An 11864-nucleotide genomic window follows, 5' to 3' on the forward strand; every position below is an offset into this window, starting at 1 on the left:
ATAGAAGAACCAAAATTTAGAGGGGGTCTGATACCCCGGAGCTCAGGCCCAGCACTGTCTTCCTAGGGTGGCGTGGGCAGAGCACAGCCCGGCACCGGCCTTGGCGCAGCCCGCAAGCCACGAATGGACTTCACAGTTTTAAATAACGGAAAAATCAGAACAAGAGTAACACTTCGTGACAGTGAATATCGCACCAAATTACATTTCAGAGACCAGGAGCAAAGGTTTATTGGAGCACAGCCCGCACACTCCTGTACATGTTGTGTGGCTGCTTTCACACCGCAACCGCGGAGTCGAATCGCCGCAGAACCACGCGGCCTGCAAAGCCGAAGAGGTTTACTATCTGGCCGACCCCTGTTTTACAGCATCGATTTTCTTCATAGATTCAGTGAAAAAACGAAGTTATTTAAGCATTTTTATATTAACGCAAACATGGTTTTGTAGAAATATGAATCAGACACTAGTATCTGAGTGACATCTACTCTTAAGGTAAAATAAACTTTAGGGAAGTCCTGGGCATGGGAGTTCCTCTGAGGGCCCCCCAGACCCGCAGGGCATCCTTTCACTCCGGAGGAAAAGCTGAGCTGCCCTGCCCTCTCTCTCCACACCACATCCTGTTTGGGATTAAGAAGGGGAGCCAGAGGACAGGTGTGAAGCTGCTGGTGAGAGAGAAGAGGTCGTTTTTAGAGAGAAGACCCAGAAAGGGGAGGGGGACACAGGCAGAAGGAGATGCAGGATGTGGGTTTGAGGACCAGGAGGCGGAACTGCCCCTGCCTTGGGAAGGGGCCAGCAAGACCGTCCGATCAGTCAGGGGCTGTGGGCCGGTTACCTGCATATGAGCGGACGGGAGGCCTCCCAGGAAACGGGCCTGGAGGATAAGCAGATTCTGGTCACCTTCCCACCTGGAGCTCAGGCAACAGGAAGGCCACATGTGGGGGAGCTGAGTGCCAGGAAGCAGTGGCTGGGAGCCCAAGGCCCAGGCTGACCGGCAGCCACATCCTGGAAGCAGAGTTCAAAGGAAGACAGGAAAGAGCAGCTGGGACCAAGTCTACGCAGGAAAACGTGAGTTCCCATCTTATCCTGTCTCGCTCCTGTCACTGAGGGCAGCAGGCACACCATCAGGCCCAAGCCATGGCCTCCCAAAGGCACTGAGCCCTTGGGCACGGCCTGGGGACTTTAAGTCCCTCCTGCTATCCCGGGAGACAGAGCAGACACCACCTGTCAGGCACATCAGAGTCTGGTTGGAGGAATGACCAACCCAGGGACCATGAAATCTAGACGTTACCCTCTACTGACGCGGCACCAGACATTGAATGGATTGCACTCAAGTCTCGCGCGGCCAGTGTGGATTACGCAGGGAGCAAGGGCAGCGGATGGAGCTGGTGTCGGCCTCTGAGCCGTCGTGGGTGAGGGCCGAGGTGTGGGAGGAAGTGCCACCATTCTCAGGAAAGGAAGCCGGGCGATTCAGCTAACTACAGCCTAGTGAATTTGACATCAACCCTAGTGGATGAAATGGTAGGGATGGTTTTTTAAAGGATTGTGCCGAGTGTTTACTAAGGACACGTCAAGCCAGACTTACCTCCATCCCCTTTTGTGACCACTGTTGGGTGAAGAGAGCAGCTCCGGTGGTTTTATGGTGATGGGCAGAGTGGAGAGCTGCGGGATTTTGTCCCTGCCTGAATGGCCGGACCCCACGGGAACTAAGAGACGGGTCTGTGTCCATCTGGGCACACCTCAGTGGCTCTGGGCCCTTTTCTCCATCTATAGCCGTGTTTGTAAACGCGCACGCACACCAGGTGAGGCAGGTGACATACATGAGTGACATGGGCCAGATGTAAGGCACTAAGAAGGGTGCCCTGGCTAAAAGGGACAGCTGCTATCAGCCACAGCCAGCTGGTGCCACTCGGGAATGTGGGCCATGTGTTGCCTGACACTCTGATTTTTTTTTTTCCAACAGAGAATAGAAAGTCAGATATTTATATAAAATCCCCTGATTTTTAAATGTGTGCGATACATTCAGATTTTCAAAAAATCCTCTGAACAGACACATATCTGCCTGCAGGTTGGATCTAGTGCACAGAGCACACATTTGCTACCTGAGTAATTGGAGAGCTGTGGGCCGTGGCTCCTGGGACAACCAGCGGGTGATCTGAGAATACAGAGACAGCTTGCATTCCCAGGGCGATGTCCCCCTCTGGGATGTTCAGCCGGCTCTCAGCAGCAGAACCCTCGGATAGGCTCAGGAGTTCAGGTGGGTGCGATGCTGGCAGCGGGCACCCCCGAGCGGTGAGTGCTCCACCCCAGAGGGGGTGTCCAGAAAGGTGTGGCAGTCCGACGTGGGGCCAAGCTGGGCACTTGCCAACATTACTCTAGTCTGTGGTACCGCCCCCTCAGGATGATGCCTGGACCTCACCCACCTCGGTCCCAGCACGTTCGGGTTCCCTGAGAATCCTCGGGGCCTTCCAGCGTGTGGATCCCACCGAGGGCCCCTCTGCAGGTGCAGTGGGGGAGGAGGGCGGGACCTGAGGGGCCAGGCCCAGCAGGGCTGCTGAGGTATTTAGCCTTTTTCCTGGCTCAGACCAAGAGGAGGCCAGACCAGGAAAACTCAAGACTCTGCTCCCACCCAGCCCCCTTCCACCCCATCCCCACTCCAGCTCTGACCCAGGCTTTTCCATTCACAGATCCCAAACTTTCCAGCCCAGTGAAGAGCCAGACCGGAGGGGCTGCCAAGCCCGGGTGAGTGCCTTCGGCGGCGGCTAGGGGACACGCAGGCCTGTCAAGTGGACGAGAGCGGCCGGCGGAGATTGCCCAGCCCCTTGTAGGATTTCCCCATCAGGAAGCGGGGGTGTGTCTGTAAGGAACAGAGCCCTCAGTTCCGGCGCTCCCCGTGGGGGTGTGCGTGTGAGAGAGGGTTGGACGGTGGGCCAGGGGAGCGGGTGCTCTTGCCAGCTAAGTTCCTGCAACCACTTCCTTCCATTCCACTCCCCAGGTCAATTAGAGATCACTAGCATCCCGTTCAGGGAGGGGGTGGAGAGGCATCTCCCCTGGACTGGGGGGGGGGGGTGCAGGAGGGTTCGGAGCCCCTCCAACAGCACTCTCTGTGCACAACCCAGCACCCAAAACAGGCCCAAAGGTCAGGGACCACGGTCCATGGCCAGGCCCCACCGGCCGGCCATCCAGCCTCTACAAGGAGCAGGGGTTCAAAGAGATTCAACACCCATTCAGGTGACGCTGCCTTCGGAGTCACTGTGGTGGCACAGACTGCTGAATTCCTGGCCTTGTGTGTTTCCGTTTCCGGTGATTCCTTGCACCTTGGGTTCCCCCTCCCCTTCGTGCTGCGTCAGCCAGTCTACGCTCATTTCTCAGGGACAGCTGGCACTGGAAAAAGAAAGGCAAGATTTTCTTGCTGGCTTTTGAGTTTCCAAAGAAGCCCCTGGCCTGGACACACGTGCCAGGTAAGAGCAACGCTTTCCAGTACATCCCTCCCCGACTAGGAACGGATTCCTGGAGGGAAAAGGAGAGGGGGCGGCTGGTGGAGGCCATGGGGACTGGAAGGAGCCAGCCTCCCGGGCATGGCCCGTTCAGCTCCAGCAGCCACTCCTCACTGGCTGTGCCACCTCCGTCAGCAGCAGCTCCTGGGTCCTGTGGACAGGCCAGTGTGAGTGGCTGCCACCTGTGCCCTGAGCCCCACTCGGATCAGCTCTCACCCCATTGGACAGTCCTCCTTCCAGCAGCCTGGGACACCTGCAGGATCCCTGTGCCGTCAGAGGTGGGGCCCCGGAAATCAGGGGAGAGCAGTGCGGGAAGCCCCCACCCTTGTGCTTCAGATCAGGGGTGCGGAGGGGCTGGGAGAAACCAGCCGGAGGGCCCCATAATCCCAGGTCAGGTGGGTCCGGACAGAACCCGCCGTGTGACATCGGTGCTGCTCAGACGCTGACTTTCTGATTTGGAGTCTGGAGGCTCTGGGCTCTGTGTAGGCGGAGCGCCTCCTGAGAGGCGGTGGCACTGGTGGCAGGCCCCTGGCCCGGGCAGACCCAGGCTGCCCCCAGAAGGTCACCAGGGCCGGGGCAGCAGGGTGCCGGGAAGGGGCTCAGCCCCCTGAAGGCCTGAAGCACCTCTCTGGGCCTCACCTTCTCTGTGCTCAGTGGCTCCCAGCTCTGCCACTCTGGGCATGAGACCCCGAGATGCTGTGTCCCCTCCTCGGGGGTGGAGGGTCCTCAAATGGAGCTCAGCCTCAGGGCACAGGGCCTTTCCTGGTGAGGCTCCATGGACTGATGTTCCCGTTTCATCTTGGGGCTTGGAACGGGGGTCCTGAGCCCCCTCGACAGGGTCCCCTCCTTCCTGTTAGACTATTCCCCACAAGTCTTTTTTGCAGAGTTCGGCAGGCAGCCAGGGAACTTTTGGAAAGTGTATGGGCCAAGCCAAGCTGTACAAACCTGTCTTCCTCCCAGAGCTGAACGGGGCCAGGTTGTTCCCAGACGAATGCAGAGGCGGGGGGTGGAGCTCGAGAAGAAAGGGACAAACCACCGGAGGCCTCGCACCGCTGCCGCAGGAGCAGCAGCCAGGGGCGAGGAAGGATGGGGAGGCGCGGCCAGAGGGCACAGGGACCTCATGTAGACGCACACGTGAAACATACCCACACACCCAAAAGCACTTGGGTACAGAGATAGCTACATAGGTACATAGGTGTGCAAACGTGTAGGTGTGTGCTGGTGTACACAGAGATGTGCACCGGAACATACATACATCTAGGCAGTCACACATGCCGCTGCAGACACATACAGGCCCACAGAGACACGTACGTACATGCACACACACCCACAGATGTGTACAAAGGATGCAGACTGAGAAATGCTAGGCCACACCCAGGCAGTGGGCAGGGAGAGGGCTTGACTGCCCCATGACCCAGCTCCCTGGGACCCAGTGCGCGCGCGCGCACACACACACACATGCACACCCACACGCGCACGCGCACACGCACACGCACACGCACACACCCTGGGAGGGAACCACTTGCTTCACAGGAGCTTTCGGATCCAGGGCAACATGCACTCGAGACCTAGTGCTGGGAAAGAAAGCGCCTTTGTCTGCTGGGACCAGGGCTGTGGGAGCAGCTGCAGCCTCCTCCAGGATAAGGGCCAGGCCAGTTCCTCACCCAGGGGAGGAAGGTCAGGCGAGGCCGGGGATAGAGGGAGAGGGAGCTGGGCTCTGGCAGACCCTGCCACCACCCTTGGGACACTGTCTCCTGACTGCCTACACAGAGCCCAGAAAGCCAGTTTCTCCCAGGCCTGGCCACTCTGCCCCTAGCCCTGGTCTGGCCCTGACCTCAGACTGACCCCCAGCCCTGGTGCTGCACTGACCCAGACTGAGGCCGGCTCTGGCCCCGGCACCACGCCTGTCTTGTACCAGTGGCCTTGCTGTTTTTAGCAGAGTGAAAAAAGGTCAGTCTCTGGAACTAGGAAGATGTGAAATGGAGTCTTGGCTCTGTCCTTCACTAGCGGGTGACCTTGAGAACAGACCTGGCCTTTTTGAGCCTCAAATTCAAGTCCTTGTTATACAGTTCTCACCGCCCGGAGGCACATCCTCATTGTTGAGCCCACAGGGCGCAGCAGCCTTCTCTCTCTGCAAGCATTGCCTCTGGGCCTGGCTGCTAGCAACCTGCTGGCCCAGGGAGGCGGGTCCAGGCCAGCCCATGGCTTCCTGCTCTGGCTCCCCTCCTCCCTTAGCCCCAACTAATGGTCCTTGCCTCAGCCCCACAGGTGCCCGGTGCCCTCTGAGAGAAGGGGAGGATGAGAAGCGGTCCTCATCACGCTGGAGGCACCTGTCCCTCCTCCCCTGCCCCAGCCTCTGCTCCCTCAGAGCTAGGTCCTCTAGAAGCCGAACCTCCAGTGAGAACAGCCCCACTTTCTAACTCAGGAGTGTTCACCCTGGGGAGACCCCCCCAGAGGTGACTTCAGCCCCTTCTCCAGGCACTGTGCCTGACTCATTCCAGTCACTCAGGGAACAAATGTTCCCTGAAGGCCTACTGTGCACCAGGTGCTTTTCCAGATGCCGGGCATTCAGGGACGGACGAAGAGACAGAACCCCTGCCTGGGCGGGAACCACTGGGCTCACATCCTGGTTGTGCAGCACACGTTCCCCCACGTCTGCCCCTAGAGCTCTCATCCTACTGCAGGCGCATCCCTTCCTTCTTTGTGTCAGCACCAAACCTGGGGATGCCACTGTCGTAGCTCTTTCTCCCCGGAGAGGGTGGGCATCTCAAGGGCAGGGTGTGTTGGCACCGAGCCGGGTATGAGGCTATGCTTGTTGGTCTCTGTAGTTCAAGTGCGTTCACATACTACCACCCCTCGGTGCGTTTCTTTCTTTTACTTCTATTCGTACTGTTACTAGGCACCTCTTTTTAATGTGTTTCTCATTACACAATAGTCAAATAACCTATGTCCAATAGTGAATGAAATTATATGGTTTTAGGGAATAAATTGATTGACCCTGAAGCTCAACCAGCCAACATGGGGAGTGTCATTTCAAGTGCCCTGCTCTGTCAATCACGAGGCAATTCATTTGTTGATGCAGAATTGGTTAACACCTGCTCCATGCCAGACCTGGAGTGGGGAAGGGGAGCCCATGGAGGCCCTGTCCATAGCGGGGACCAGATAAGCCACTGGGTGGGAGAACGATGGGCAGGCGCTGCGGGAGCCTGAGGGGACTTCCGTGGGGGGCCGGGTGGATAAAGATGGTTTTGCAGAACAGGGGACATTTGAGCTGAGCCTTCAAGGAGCAGTTGGATCTTTTTTCTGGTAACGAGAGTGAGCCAAGCAGAGAGACCAGCGTTTGCAAAAGTCATGGAGACGGGAAGTGCCTGGTGTGTGTGAAGGAATGGGGAAATGTTAGATGTGCCTGGAGGGGCGTGTGTCAGGTTGGACTGGGGAAGCTGGCACCAGATAGGATTGTGGATGCCAGGGAGACTGGGGAACCCCTGCCGCATGGAGGGCACCCAGCCCGGCCCTGGAGCTGCCCCATGCGCTCTCCACTCCATTCTGAAGCCTCTGGACAGCCCCACCCCCCAACCTCAGCTGCGCTAGGAAACTCAGGGCTCAATGTGGTCAAATTCCCTCTATTCTTGGCTTGGAAAAGAAATTAAATGGCAGGAATTTTTGTAAAAGCTCTTTATGTATTGAAATTCTTCATTCTTTGTTACATAGGACTCTTATCTGTCTTTTTTTTTTTTCCAGTTTGACCTTTATTCTATTTTGTTTTGATGGAAAGGGAGATACTATGTATTTTATTATCAAATCTATCAATCTGTGCATTTGGGGTCTTCTTAGAAAATCATTGCCTATCTAAAATTGTATATGTTTCAGGATTCTTTTTTTAAATCATCGCTCAAGGATACATTTATTGATTTTAGAGAGAGAGAAACATGGATGTGAGAAAGAAACATCAATTGGCGGCCACCCGTATGCGCTGAACCGGGAATCGAACATGCAAACTAGGTATGTATGTGTCCTGACTGAGAATCGAACCCGAAACCTTTCTGGTGTACCGGACAACGTTCCAACCAACTGAGCCACCGGCCAAGGCACGTTTCAGGATTCTTTCATGGTTTTACTTCTAACATCGAAATCTTAAAGCCATATGAGGTTATTATGGTGTAAGGTAGGAATCTAACTTTATTTTTTTCCAAATTGTTAGCCAGTTGTCCAGAACCATTTGTTGAGTAATCCATCATTTCTGCACTCGTTTGTTTATTTTGTTCAAAATGCATTCCTCCTCTTTTTGATTTTTAAAGTCATACCTGGAATTAAAGAGAGAAGGGGAGGATGAGAAGCCGTCCACACGCCATGGAAATATATGGCATAGAAGGTGAAAAGCCTGCCCGGGGCCCACCTCGCAGAGATAACCAGCAACAGGGTGTTACATCTCCTTTTGTTATTAGTGTTACAATACCTGTTAGGTTTCTCTCAAATACAAAGATGTACAAAGGAGAAAACCCAAAGGAACCAAAATCTCTAGTTAACATATTGACCTAAAAATATGTTGACATTTAAAAAAAGAGTATTACATGTATGAAGTTAGAAAAGTCAGACATTCTGAAAGATACAAAATGAAAAATAAACCTTCTCTCACACTCACTGCCCGCCCACACCAAATCCCTCGCCCCCAAGGTAACCAGCTAGCACTGCTAGTTGCTTTCGTTTGAAATGGATTTCTTTACCACATTCCACATTCTCACCTGCAGATGGGTCTACATCTGGACCTTTAGTTTTATGAGCCATTTATTTCCCTGCTATCCTGGTGTTCGAACCGTACTGTTTAAACTGTTAGAGTTTCACCATGTGTTTGGGGTAATTTGTTACTCCTCACCCAAGGACATTTTTCCCATTGATTTTTAGAGAGAATGGAAGGGAGCGAGGGAGGGAAAGAGAGAGAGAAACATCGATGCGAGAGATACACATCGATTGGTTGCCCCCTGCACACTCCCTGACCAGGGCCTTTGACTGGGAATCGAACCCATGACCCTTTGGTGCACAGGCCGCTGCTTTAACCACTGCGCTACTCCTGCCAGGTGTTACCATATGTTTTAACAGCTGGGAGGGTAGGTCCTCCCTTACTGCTCTTCCTTCACAGAGATATCATGACTGTCTTAGTCCCTTTGTGTTGCCATAACGAATACCACGGACTGGGTGGCTTCAGCGGCCTGGAGGCGGGAAGTCTAGGCTCAGGCGGTAGCATCGTCGGGCTCTGGTGAGGGCTCTCTTCCTGGTGGCAGAGTACCAACCTCTCACTGGGTCCTCACGTGGCAGAAAAAGGGTGAGAGGGCTCTGGGGGTCTCTGCCATGAGGGCACTAATCCCATTTATGAGGGCTCTGCCCTCTAATCACCTCCCAAAGTCACCTCCTGATACCATCACCTTGGGGATTAGAACTTCAATATAGGAACTGGGGGGTGGGGTGGGGACAACCATTCAGTCCCTTACAATGACTACTCTACACTTACTTTTCATGTCACCTTTATATTCCCCGCCCAGTTTGGATGGGAATTTGCTGGAATTGCATTGTTTCCACGCATTCATTTGGGATGGTTATCTTCCTTTCCATAGCTGTGTTCCTGGCGTGGAAAGAGTGTGTCTGTCTCCTGTGGTTACACTTAGGTTCTGGGCTCTTTCTCCTGCGGACCTGCGCGTCCCTCCTAGGGCACGTCATCTGAATCCACCGGATGTTGTGGCTGCCGCAGGCGGAGAGGAAGAGGACCGGGAGACGGATCACTGCCTCCCGCACCTGAGGGCCCACAGGTAGGCGAGGGCGTGGACGCACTCAGCAAGGCTGCAGAGAGCGGAGCTCCGACCAGCTGGGGGTCCCCCAGAGGCTGCCTTCGGCTCGGCCAGGGAAGAAGGTTCTGTCTGTGGGAGCTGCAGGGCAGTGGGACAAGTGCTGGGGGTGGGGTGCTGAAGGCTGCACCACCGGCTCCCTTCCAGCGTCCAGGGAAAAGGTCGCCTGGGCCGCCCAGGGGCTCCTGGCTTGGGGAGGGGCCTTGGGGGTGTGGTGGGTTACAAGGGATTGTCCTTCCACGGGCCAAGGGGAAAAGCCCAAGGCTTCCCAATCCTCCTCTGTGCCCCTCACCTTGCTTCACTCTTCACAGGGACCCGTAGGGGTAGCGTGGTGTTAATCCCCTTTACCTGCTAGGACAGGGAGGATCGGCAAGGCCGAGAGACTTAACCAAGGTCACCAGGCAGCGCTGGTGCAGCCTGATTCCCAAGCACACGCCCCTTGGGCTGTCTCTGTGATTGTCCACTGGGAGCCCTGCTCAGAGTCAGGACTGAGCGGCAGGAGGCGGGACACCCTCCCCACTCTCCCGGTCGGGATAGCTGCTGGGCAGGTGAGCGGCCCCGTGGGCAGCAGGAGGGCACCACCAGCTCCTCTCCCGGGCCTGGTTCCGCACGTCCGTCCGTTCGTCTGCTCTCTCCCCGGGCAGCTCTGGGCTTGGCTCACCAGGTCCCCAGGGGGCCAATGGGCTTCTTGATTCCAGGCTGCACATCTGGAAGTTGACGCTATTAAAACAAACCCCATTATATAACAAACGGACATCTGGAACCCGTTAGCGCTGAGTTTTTAGAAAAAGAAATTGTTTTGGATGTGCTCTCTCCTAAAAATGTGGCAAGGCGCCCTCCCCCTGGCTGTCCAGGAACCCAGAGACCCAGCAGCCTCCGGGGCCCATTCCTCAAGGCATCGCAGGCCAGGCCAGAGGTGGGCCTGGCAGAGGCAGAGACCGACTCCCCCGCCGGACAGGCAACTTCACTGTCTCCTGAGGATTATACGTTCTGGGAAGGCCCCTTTCCAATCTCTTTAAATTCAGTACTTGTGCGCCTACTATGCGCTGCCAACTCCATATCACTCACATGTCCACCCCGGCACTCTCACTGAGCTTAAATGGAGTCATCATGGCTTAAGGAAACCGGTCATAGACTGCCCTGGATTCCAAACTGCAATGCACCTCAGCTTCCTCTGACCCCGAGCCTGCACACCTTAGCTGGTCCCGGGAACTCCCTCCGACCCTCAGGCCTCTCCCTGAATCGCCTTCCTATCCTTCCTCCCTGGACACAGGCATCCTGGGGCTAAACACTGTGGGCGCTGACCCACCAGTGACCCGGCAGGAATCCTGGTCATTCCCTCCATGACTGAGCCTTGATCTCGCAATCAAGGAGACTTTATGAGAAATGTCTGGCTAACATTTTTTAAATGGAAATTTTATTTTTTTAAATATTTCCCCCCAGCATTTTGTGATGAGAATTTTCAAACATACCAAAAAATTGAAAGAATTATACAGTGAATACCCACCCACATAAACCCACCTCCTGGACTCTGCAATTGTGAACATGCTGCTGTATCTATCCATCTGGTTACACATCTACCAATTCAAAAGCAATTTTCAGACATCACTACACTTTACCCCTAGGCACTATGCGAGCATATCATTAACTAGAGTTCAGTATTTGTTTATGGTTTTCTTGGAGGTGAGATTGACATCCAGTGAAATGCATATGTCTTAAGTGTATTATTCCAGTAAGTTTGACAAACCCAGATACTAGTACTTGTGTAACCCAAACGCCTGTCACTGTGTACGATTTACCGTCAACCCCAGAAAGTTCACCGTGGCCCAGTCCGCCTCTATCCCCCACTGCTCCCAGAGGCAACCACTGTTCTGGTGTGTTCCCCATAGGCCCGGTGTTATGGGCTGAATCGTGTTCTCCCAAAATTCCCACGTTGAAGCCCCAACCCCAGAACCTCAGAATGGGAGTGTGTTTGGAGATGGGACCTTTAAAGAGATAACTAGATAAAATGAGGTCATATAGGTGGGCCCTAATCGAGTTTAACCAGCGCCCTTACAAGAAGAGATTGGGCACAGACATGTGGGCGCACAGAGGAAGACCCAGTGAAGACACAGGGAGAAGACAGCCATCTACAGCCAAGGGGAGCGGCCTCAGAAGGAACCAACCCTGGCCACACCTTGATCTTTTTTAAAAATACATATTTTTATTGATTTCAGAGAGGAAGGGAGAGAGAGAGAGAGAGAGAGAGAGAGAGAGAGAGAGAGAGAAACATCAATGATGAGAGAGAATCATTGATCGGCTGCCTCCTGCACTCCCCACACTGGGGACCGAACCCACAACCTGGGCATGTGCCCTTGACTGGAACAGAACCCAGGACCCTTCAGTCTGCAGGCCAGTGCTCTATCCACTGAGCAAAACTGGCTAGGACCACACCTTGACTTGAGCTTTTAGTCTCCAGAACTGTGAGAAAAATTAATTTCTGTTGTTTAAGCGTCCCCGTCTGTGGCAGTCCGTTCTAGCAAACTGATATACTAGG

Source organism: Eptesicus fuscus, chromosome 12 (genome assembly GCF_027574615.1).
Source record: "Eptesicus fuscus isolate TK198812 chromosome 12, DD_ASM_mEF_20220401, whole genome shotgun sequence".
Taxonomy (NCBI): domain Eukaryota; kingdom Metazoa; phylum Chordata; class Mammalia; order Chiroptera; family Vespertilionidae; genus Eptesicus; species Eptesicus fuscus.